We start from the raw sequence: 10465 nt of genomic DNA on the forward strand, positions 1-10465 counted from the left end.
CCACAGGCGCAGGGGAGCACACAGGCGCAGGGGACCCCACAGGCGCAGGGGAGCACACAGGTGCAGGGGACCCCACAGGCGCAGGGGAGCACACAGGCGCAGGGGAGCAGCGGCTGGCCCCGAGAAGCAGAGATTTTTAATTCTGTGCCGTTCTGACTCCTGTAAGTTCAAACGGCCACTGTGTGACTCCGGTTTTACGTCCCACAGATCTCCCAAGTCCACCTGCATCTCTCCTCCCTGCCAGCACCCTGACCCCCAGAGCCCCTGCGCCCAGCCACGCAGACGGTCTCTGCCCTCAGCAGCCACAAAGCCTCCCAAGCAACTCCCTCTGCGGCCGCGAATGCTGAGTGCCTACAACATAACGGCTGGTTTAAAATCCCTCCAGGCTTCTCCGCGCTCTCACAAACAGCTCAGCTGCCGACGCGGTCAGCTCACGAGGCCCCGTGTGAGTGGTCAGGGCCCTCGGCACCCTCCGCTCTCACTGTCTGGGCTCCACCCTCCCTGGCCTTCCCCTGCCCCAGGGCCTTTGCACAGCCTTCCCTTGCTCCACGCTCTCTGCCAGCCATGGCCCCTCCTTCACACCTTCAGAATCCAGCTCAAGGGCACTGCACTTCTCCAGGGAAGCTGCCAGGTGCCATTGTCTGCCAAAGCCAAGGTCACTGCTCCCCTGAGAACCAAGCACAGCCTTGTCTGAACCTCAGCAGTGTCTCAGTGGGGAGGGCACAGCTGGACATTAGAGGACACCAGGGGGCACTGGATGCGGTGGTTCTGCAGGGCCAGGTTGGGGAGGCTGGGGCGAAGTCCCCACTCAGTTAAGACAGGGGTGACGGCGTGGCAGGGTCGGCAGCACCTTGGAAACGCATTTGATGAGCCTTCCTGCGGCACCTGCTGTCCTTGGACGGGGCTGGGCACCCTAATGAGAGTGAGCCCAGCGTGGATAAACGAGGCTCCCCACACTGCTCAGCCGCTGGCAGCTTCAGAGGTGGACCAGGCTGTCCTGAGTCCCGGGGAGGCACTGCCCAGAGCTGAGGCTTCTCCTGACGGCAGAGGGCTCAGTGCTGGTGGAGGCGCTGGTTCTCACCCCTGCGGGAGTCTGCAATCACACATTCAGGGCTAATGTGATTAAAGCCCTCTCTTCCTGTAGGCTGCAAATCCTCACCAGCCTACCCCGGCGCTTCCTCTAGCACAAGGTCAGGCACTGTCCATCTCAGCAAGAGTTCAGCACAGGCAGGAGTGGGCCAGTGAGACCCGGCATGGAGGAAGCGAGTTCACAGCGGGGAAAGAGCTGGGAGGCGGGAGGGACGGATTACGAGGGGCTAGAACGGCGCAGGGCACAGACCGTGTCCGTGTCGCAGCAAACAGCTCTGCCTCAGTCCCACCTCCCTCTGCCCCCTGCCCCTTCCTCCAGCAAACCCTGGCAGTGATCACGTCCCACCCTTCTCCGTGAAGTCCCCACACCCTTGGGGCTGCAGAATCAAAGGCTCTGCCCAGTCAAGGAGCAGAGGCCCCCCGTGTGCACAGGGACCGCTCCAGCAAGCCTGGCAGAGCCCGGGGGCTGAGTGTGCCCGGTGCCTGTGAAGACCTCTGCCAGCTGGGCTGCCCGGCCACGCCCTCCCGGGCACGACGGGAGCACATGGGCCACAGGACAGCAGGTGACACTTCAGGTCCCCAGGAGCTCACAAACTCACAAGCTCGGCGTCGTAGCTCATGCCACAGTGGCGTCCTCCCTCGGCCAGCTTACTGCTTACTCAGCAGAGAAGTGGTGACTCGGCAGCTTTTCTAGAGCCCCTCCCCCCGGTTCAGTAATCACTGAGGATGGCCAGCAGGTGTGAGGCCCCAGGCTCAACACGAAGCCGACTAAGACCACCTTGCTCCGCAGGAGCTCAGGAAACCTGCTGGCTCTGTCGCTGGGCAGCTTTCCAGGGCGTGGTCGGGCGGCGTGCACCAACATCACGCGAATGTCGGTGCCCTCACAACTCTGCTCCTGGAAAACGACTCCTAGGAAGTGAACAGAGGCTCAGAGTACGTCAGCAGACCGTGCGGGCACCACGAAGGCCATCGCAATGGCCATCAACCCGAGAATGACCAAACCAACCGTGACTCCTGAGTGGGCCGTCAGCAATGACTCGGGGAAGGGTGGCCACCACCCTGCACGGAGTTCATGGACGCACAAGGCAGACTGTGCCTCCGTTTCCACCTCCCGAGACTCCGTGTCAGCTGTCTCCTGCTGTGTGAGAAGTGTCCCTCTAACCCAGCAGCTCAGCACACTACAAGCCATGTGGCAGGAAGTCGGGCTTAGCTTAGCTGGGCCCCTGGTCCACTTCTCTCCCCAAGCCATTGTCATCCGAAGACTCCGTCTGGTGGCTGCTGGATGGAGGCCTCCTTCCCGTCCCCATCTCCCCAGGGCGGTGCACACTGGGTAGCATGATGGAAGCCCCAGGCTGCTACAGCCTGCACTTGGACAGCACGTCCATTCCTCTGCCCGGTTGTCCTTCCTGTGCCTCAGGGGGCACCCTTTAGCCCCAGGAGACAGCCCTGCCAACAGATTCCACTGAGGATCCCCGTGAGTCTGCAGATACCCCTAAACGGAGCCCACACATGGGAGAGGGGTCCCACAGAGCGGAGAACCAACACATGGGGGCAGCTACCTCCAGAAGTTCGCCTGGCCTCTGGCCGCCCTCAGCACTGGTAAGAGCTGACTCCGTGCACCTGCTGGGTTTCCTGAGCCAGGGGCTAGTGAGATGATGTGGGCAGCTGATGCAAACAGGAAAAGGACCCTCAAAGACCCAGAAAGATCCCTGGCCACGGAGAGCGAGCATCAGAGAACAGCAGCAACCGCAGGAGGGGGGCTCCCGGGTCTGAGGTTAAAGCGCCCAGAAGCAGGGTCCCAGCCATGGCCACAAGGGACCTCCTCACAGACTTCCCCACAGAACGCCAGACTCTGGGCACGTGGCCCCTGCCTGGCCTGGATGCCTGGGAGGACGCCCGTGCCCCCAGCCCCATGTTGCCCTCAGGGAGCATCGGACACCGCGGTGCACACTGGGCCCCTCTCCAGAGAACACCCGCAGATGGGCAGCTGCTCACGCAGCCCCAGCCAGGCCGGACCCAGGCCCATCCTCGCTCAGCCACTTCCCTTCCTCCCTCCATCCCTCCTTCCCTAACAGGTGTCTTTCTCCTTCAGAAAATCATGAGGGTCCAGACCCGGGCTCAGGCTGTGCTGTGAGCCAGCACACCTGGGAGGGAGGGAGGGCAGGCACAGGTGCCAGGTGTGGGCCAAGCTTTGCAGGTGCAGGGAGGCTAACTGGTGGCGGAGGCAAAGCCAGCTCTCCAATCACACAGTGCAGGGGCGGGGCTAGGGCTGTAGATGGGTGGTCCCATGAGGAGTGTCTGTTCCCCACAGAGCCAGCATTGCAAACTCAGGTCTGGACAAGAGGATGAGAACAGCCCAAGTGGGGCCGCTCCTCCAGTTGCCTCAGTGGCCAGGAAAGCCCTGCTCCAGCCCTCCCTGCCTGGGCACGGCCGCACCCTGACCCAACAGCTGGGATCTGTCAGCCCTCCTCGGTGATCTCGGCCCAGGAGTGAAGGCCGGGCTGCAGCCATCCCTGGACCGCACCCAAGACCCAGGCCATGCAGTGTGGAGGTCTCTGTTGACATGTTCTAGAACAACGGTGCAAGGCTCAAGGCCTTGTGCAAACATTCACGGTCCCCATCTCAGTGCACGCATTTCCTAGGGTGACCAGGTCAGAGGTCCACCCCCCTGGTCAAGGGCAGTGCACACGCATCCTCACGCGCAACCCCGACAGCGCAGAACAGCAGCTCTGGGTTGGGACCAGGTGTCTGCGGGGCACTTGCTGAGCTGCCTGCGCCGCATGTGTTCCCCCGTGCCACGGCCGCGCCTGCCTCCCCGCACGAGCAACTGGAGCCTGCAAAGCACAGCCCCTGACCCTCCCTGCCACGCTGTCTGCACTTGGCCTTGACCAGGCAGAGCCCTGGCCTCTGCTCGGCTCCTGGGAGGCCAGACACAGCAGAGAGACTGGCCTTGGAATTCAGGGCAGGCCTTCCCCCAAGGGGTTCACCCAGCCGCCAGCCAGGCTGCGGGATGACGCCTCAGTGGACTGTAGACGCCAAAGCATGGCTGGGCGTCCTCGGCTCCGGCACGGCCGCCAGCAGGGCGACGAAGGAGCTCAACCAAACAACAGCAGCGCCACGTCTGGGCTCTTCCAGGCTCTGCCCAGGGCATCCCTTCCTCGGGCTGGCACTCTGCATGCTGCCCCTGGGACACACATGCCCCAGAGCAGGGAGGACTTGGGGCAGCCCCAGGACCCCGGGAAGTCCCGGCTCCCAGGACGGCTCCGTCTGACTTTGCTTCGGCCACGTTGCCTCCTCTTGGGTGTCAAGGATGAGGGAAGTCTCGGGCAGAAAGTGCAACTCTGTCAACCCGCCGCCACCCGCCAGCCCTGCAGCCGTGGACGCATCATTTCTCTGTGCCTGGCTGCCAACCAGCATGAACTGGGGACAGCTGATGGTGGCGACGCCGGGAGCTGCTGGAGTCAGCACCGAGCAGAGCACCTGCCACATGGGGGGCCAGCACCCAATCGATGGGGGTCGGGGGCCCCTCCTGCAGGCAATGCTGCCGAGCTGGTGAAAACAGGGTCCTGGAGGCTGAAATGTCACAGGAAGAGAGCCCAGGTGCACACGGAAGGCACTTGGCAGCAGGTGCCGCCGTGACTCCACCAGACACCATCAGGAGGAGCAGGGGCAGAATTCTCAAAAGCAATAACCCCCCAGGGCAGATGCCAGTAGGGGTGGAGACAGAGACCACGGGCGCCACTGGGGCTGGCACACGCAGCAGGTGCCGGTCAAGGTCAAGGTCTCAGAGGCCACCTCCAGAACAGCCCCTGCCCCAGCGGTAGGAAATGGGCTGCTCCCCACTTCTACCCCTGCATTGCGTATTACCAAAACCAAACCGTTGGCCATCTGGGCTCAGAGGATTTTACTACTTTCCTCATTGAAATCTGCTGTGGAATTGATGCACACGGCTGGGGGAGGAACCACATGCAAGGCCAGTGGGGCCCGAATGGGATGCTGGGGACAGACAGCGCTGCTCTGAGAAGAGGCCATCAACCTGCACGTAGCCTGGCCTAGAGGGAGACCCTCAGCGGCAACCTGCTGTATGCCGGGAATCGCGGCCACCTCTGACGACGTGTCACTGGGGGCATGATCCCGCGGGCTCTCTCATCGCGCATGTCACGCTGTGCCCTGTGGACCACGAGAGAGGAGGCTCAAGCAGCCGCTCGTTCTACCGCTGGGAGCACACCTGCCACGCGGCCAGGCTGCAGGGGTGCAAACCTCCCTCCTGACAAGGGCTTTGGATATTTACAGCCTCATTTTCAGGCCTAACCAACTCAGCAACTTACCTTAGCCTGCTGGGGCCGGCACTGTGGCGTAGCGGGTAGTCACTGCCTGTGGTGCTGGCAGCCCATATGGGCACCGGTTCAAGTCCTAGCTGCTCCACTTCTGATCCAGCTGCCTGCCAATGGCCTGGGAAAGCAGCAGAGGACAGCCCCAAATGCTTGGGCCCCTGCACCCACATGGGGGACCCAGATGAAGTTCCTGGCTCCTGGCTTCAAATCCACCCAGTTCCGGCCACTGTGGCCATCTGGGCAGTGAACCAGCCAATAGAAAACCTCTCTCTCTCGCTTCTTGCCCTCCGGGGGATGTGCAGCTATCACATCAGGGACTCCTTCAGATTGGGACCCACTGCCTCAGGGACCCTAAGTTGTGCTAGAACAGAAAGTAGGGGGCCGGCGCCATGGCTCACTTGGTTAACGCTCCACCTGCGTTATGGGCGCCGGTTCTAGTTCCGGTTGCCCCTCTTCCAGGCCAGCTCTCTGCTGTGGCCCTGGAGGGCAGTGGAGGATGGTCCAAGTGCTTGGGCCCTGCACCCCCATGGGAGACCATGGGAGACCTGGCTCCTGGCTTCAGATCGGCGTAGCTCTGGCCGTAGCGGGCATTTGTGGGATGAACAGGCAGAAGGAAGACCTTTCTCTCTGTCTCTCTCTCTCTAACTCTGTCAAATAAAGTAATTTAAAAAAAAAAAAAAAAGGAACAGAAAGTAGGCCGCGTCCAGCGAAGCCCTCAGACAAGGAGCAGCAGTTCCGAGGGTGGGGCACCTGCACTCCAGGCCCTGGGCCACAGCGCTGCTCGGATCCCTGCAAGACCCTGAGATGGGTACACCGTGGCCCATTTTACAGATGAGCAAACTCAGGCTCTCTGACAGGTTCAGTGACTCCCTCACAGCGCTGCCTCCAAGCCCTGCCTTCTGTCTGCAGCTCAGCTATGCGAACAGCAGGGGGCAGAGCCAGCAGGTCCCACAGGTAGGCAGCTCCCGGGTGAGAGACTGCTGGGCAGCCGCCCTGGCTACATCTGGGAGTTCGCGGTGACACTATTTCGCAGTGGGAGCAGGGCAAGGCCAGGCCCTGCCAGGAGCAGGACCACAGCTGCCCCTCAGCCTGGGAACCCCGGCACTGAGATCCCACCGCCCCCGTCACAGCCGGGGCCTCCCTGACACCCAGCTTCACCCGATTCCCGGGCGCACGGCTGCGTGAGGCCCCTGTGTGCACCACACGGCTCTGCTCTTGGGACCAAGACCTGCGCACACACACACGTCCTCCCTGTCACACACATACAGGGTTGTCACATGCACACAGGGTCATCACTGTCACACACACACACAGGGTCATCCTCACACACACACAGGATCGTCACTGTCACACACACACAGGATCGTCACTGTCCCCCAGTGTCGTCATCATCACACACTCACGGCCCCGAGAGCAGCAGGCACCCCAAATCCCATAGGAGACCCCGGAGGGGGAGGGCCGTGGAGAAGCTGCAAGGCAGTGTTTGGTGCACCCTGGGTCCTGGAAGCTGCTTGTCACAGGCACCCTCAGAAAAGTGCAGCAAGAGCGGTCTCTTGTGGACATGAGGGGTATCTGCAGCAATTGTGTACTGGAAAACAAAATGCAGGCTGTTTGTGGTGCCCGGTTCCACAGTGCACGCATTTTCACAGCACAGCCTAAAACCCAAGGCCGTCATTAGGGGCCTCCCTTGGGGCCACGGAAGGTTCTGTGTTTTCAGGGCACCCTGAGTTGGGGCAGCACGTGGTTCCTGGAGTCCTGGGGCACCGTGTGTGCACATCACATGGCCATCTCCAAGTCCCACGGTCCACATGCGGCCAGCGACAGACCCTTCTCTGAGCGTGAGTCCTAGCCAGGCAGACATAGGACTAAGGTGAGCAGGAGGGTGGGGGCGGGGCGGCCACTGGGAAGACGTCCCCACACGTGGCTCCGATTCTCCCTGTTTGGAGGACCATTTACTGTACACACTGAGCCTGGACAAACCGAGTGATGGCTCAGGTCACACTCCACATTGACGTCCGTTGAGTGACGGAATCCGCCACACACTGGCTTGGTCCACACCCGACACAAAGCCCAGAAGGCCCCAGGAGAGTCACTCCCAGGTCCCAGCAGGGCGGAGTCAGGGGCCGTGGCGGTCAGGGGAGGGGCGTGCACCCCCCGAGGCTCTGCATCCCGACCCCCAGCCTGGCCGGGCCCAGGGATGCTGGGCAGACAGGAGCCGTTGAGCCCCCGCTTCCGGACGAAGAAGCCGAGCGCGCCCCAGGCCACCGTGACGTGGGCTGCCACCTCAGCCGCCTTCCCCGGTATCCCACGGCAAAGCGCTCATGCCGAGAATCCGTGCAGGGCGAGCAGGATGCACACGAAACACTTGCTCAGGGCGTCTTCAAAACACTCGTGGGAAGTGGCTGTCATGAAAAATCCACGTGGACCTCAAGCTATTTTTGTACCCAAATCAACTTTCTAAATTCCGTCTTCCCAGACTTGCAGAAATGCCCTCCCATACAGACCTGTACTCCCCTCCGTTCCCCACACCTCCCATCGGGTTGCTGGCCTGGCTGGCCAGGTCGCGGCTCCTGCCTTGATGAGCAGTTCTGCCGTGAGCAGCCCCGTGCCACCCAGTTCTCACAGGGGGGCCGCGCAGACCAGGGTCCGAGAATCTTCTGGGCAAAGGGCCTCTCTCTCTGCCACTGCAACCATAGACTTCAGGTAAACACATGAGCAGGAGCGTGCATCAACAAAACCTGAAAAAGCGAAGCTGCCAGCCAGGCCTCCCAGCCCCTGCCCACCGCGGTGAGCACAGCCCAGCAGGGGTCCCAGGGCAGGGCCAAACTCCCACGAAGCGGCTGCACCCCGGGGGTCTCTGCAGACTCAGTCGTGTGCAGTCATTTGCGCGCCCTGTGGAGCTGAGCCCCGGGTCCCTTTTGCTGCCAGCACCCTCTGGGCATGGGGTGGCCGGGGCGCATACCATCAGCACTGCTGAGGTGTAGGGGGCACCTAGTGGGCCCGGACACATTTCTGACACACTGGAGACAAGCTGGGCGGCTGTTAAAGCCCAAGAATGACAGCCTTGGCATGCAGAGAACAGCCTGGGGGGCTCCAGACACGGAGGCACAGGCCTGGCTTCGGGGCCCAGGACAGCGCCGGGCGTGCCAAGGGCAGACTCGCTTCCCACCACAGCTACCAGTGGGGATGTCGTGTCTGTGTCGGCATCTATCCCCTCTTGGAACTTCACCTGCAGGTTTCCAAGGTCTGTAAAAAGACCGTAAGCCGTCGATCAATCAGTCAGACCACCCCACACGCAGTGAGGCTTAGAGCGGGTGCTGCAGCCGCACAGCGAGTTCAAACCCCGGCTGTGGCACCTCAGCCTGGGGGTCCTTAGCTCACTCTTCCCCTTCTCACTCCCTCATGCACACAGAGGGGGCAATGCAGGGGCCTCCCTTGTTGGCTCAGCCCAGGTGGTCAATGGGCACAAAAATGGGTTTAACTACACTGGATAGGCTAAGCCTCAGGCATGTAAGCTTGCAGTAAATGCTGGCTTTTGGTGTCTTAGCAGCATCTCCAGGGATAAGATGCAAAGTCCCTTATAAGCCTACAGTGAACTCTTCTGCCTCAGAACCACTCACCTCCCGTAGAAGCAACAGACACGGCTGAGCCACACTGGAAAGCTCACCAACCCTGCTCTCCCTCTTTGCTCTGGCTGCCAGGGAGCTGGTCCTGACCTAGACGCTTGGGGGTGCATGCGATGCAATCCACAAAACAGATGCATATCCTATCAGCACAGACACTGCCAGTAGTCAAGGACCCCACGGCACAGCAGTAAAAGGGGTGCACCGGTAATTTTCATTAGAGCACTGCTATATGTACACGCTTTGTGTTATTGCATTTGTCAGCTTTTCAGCACTTGTAACTCGTTGTGATTTTTCTCATCCTAAATAGCCATTCTCACATTTCCAATTTTGCCTCACACCGGGCGGGCCGGCCCTCAGCATGGTCCCGGGCAGAACCAGCTTCCCCTGCAAACTCACTGGCAATACAGGTGCAAAAACAGGAGAGACCAAGGCAGACGTACGGGTGGGACCCGGGGACACGGGACAGTCCAGGGCAGGGAGTCCAGCTGCAGGTCTGATCCTTACCACCCAGGCCGCAGCAGCAGCCAACCCGCCAGCTCTCATTCTGTGCCCTCGTCTGCTTCCCTGAGAAGGGATCCACCTGGGCTCAGGTTCTGGAGGTTGAGTGTAGGGCGGGGCTGCCCGGCTGGTCCAGCTCCAGGTGCCGGCTGCCCGCTGGTGGAGTTCTGAGGTGCAAACTGCAGCAGGTGGCCAGAGAAAGGCAGCATGCAGGGGTCTGCCTTGGCCCTCACGGTCTCCTAGGAAGCCCCCAACAGTCAGTCACTGGGGGCTCCACCCTAGCATCCCAATCCCCTCCCACAGGCCCCACCCTCATTCGGTACCCTAACAGGGTTGCTTCCACCCTCTTAGCACCATATAGGTGAGATTCCAGGGATCAAGCCGCTGGGGTGGGAGGAGAAATCTTCCAGCCATCCCCCATGAGGAGGCCACGCCCCCACGTGGCCACGCCCCCTACAAAGACTTGCCCCACCCCAGGCGCAGACACCTCAGCGGCACCCACGCCTCTGTGTGCAACATTCCCGGGCAGTCACCCTGCCTGCAGGCACGGCTCTCAGGCTGCACCCCCAGGACTGCAGACTGCTCCTCCCCAAGGTGGGATCACCACGGACAGGTGGGAACACTCGCGAGGAGGACAGCGTCGACGCAGACTTCGCCCACCTGGCAGCGCTCCCCAGTCGGAGGGACCAACACGCTTCTGCGTCCTGCCTCACTCTCCAGAGCGGTCAGGGGCGGGACTGGTCTCCAGGGAGATTAGCAGAGGCTCAGCTCCCATCACCACCTCACAGAGGGGAGCAGACAGGAAGTGGCTCACTTGGGACAGCACTGGGCAGCCAGGACAGACTGCAATAGGACTGGCGTGAGACAGCACCCAGAGGCAAGACGCTGGGGGGCATGGGTGGGACCCAGATCCCGAGG

The 10465-nt window shown here is 61.7% G+C and overlaps 1 long non-coding RNA gene across 3 annotated transcripts in view; it reads right to left on the reverse strand.

Annotated features, from left to right (window-relative positions):
- Positions 1 to 2999, reverse strand: part of LOC149124467 (uncharacterized) — a 90165-nt gene extending 87166 nt beyond the window's left edge. For all 3 annotated transcript variants that reach the window (XR_016214477.1, XR_016214479.1, XR_016214478.1), the window contains exon 1: positions 1689 to 2999. This is a non-coding gene — a long non-coding RNA (uncharacterized LOC149124467). The remainder of the gene's footprint in view (positions 1 to 1688) is intronic.
- Positions 3000 to 10465: the final 7466 nt, after the last annotated feature.

The sequence above is a fragment of the Oryctolagus cuniculus genome, chromosome 10 (genome assembly GCF_051225735.1).
Source record: "Oryctolagus cuniculus isolate XC-2025 breed Fujian yellow rabbit chromosome 10, ASM5122573v1, whole genome shotgun sequence".
In the NCBI taxonomy this organism is placed as follows: domain Eukaryota; kingdom Metazoa; phylum Chordata; class Mammalia; order Lagomorpha; family Leporidae; genus Oryctolagus; species Oryctolagus cuniculus.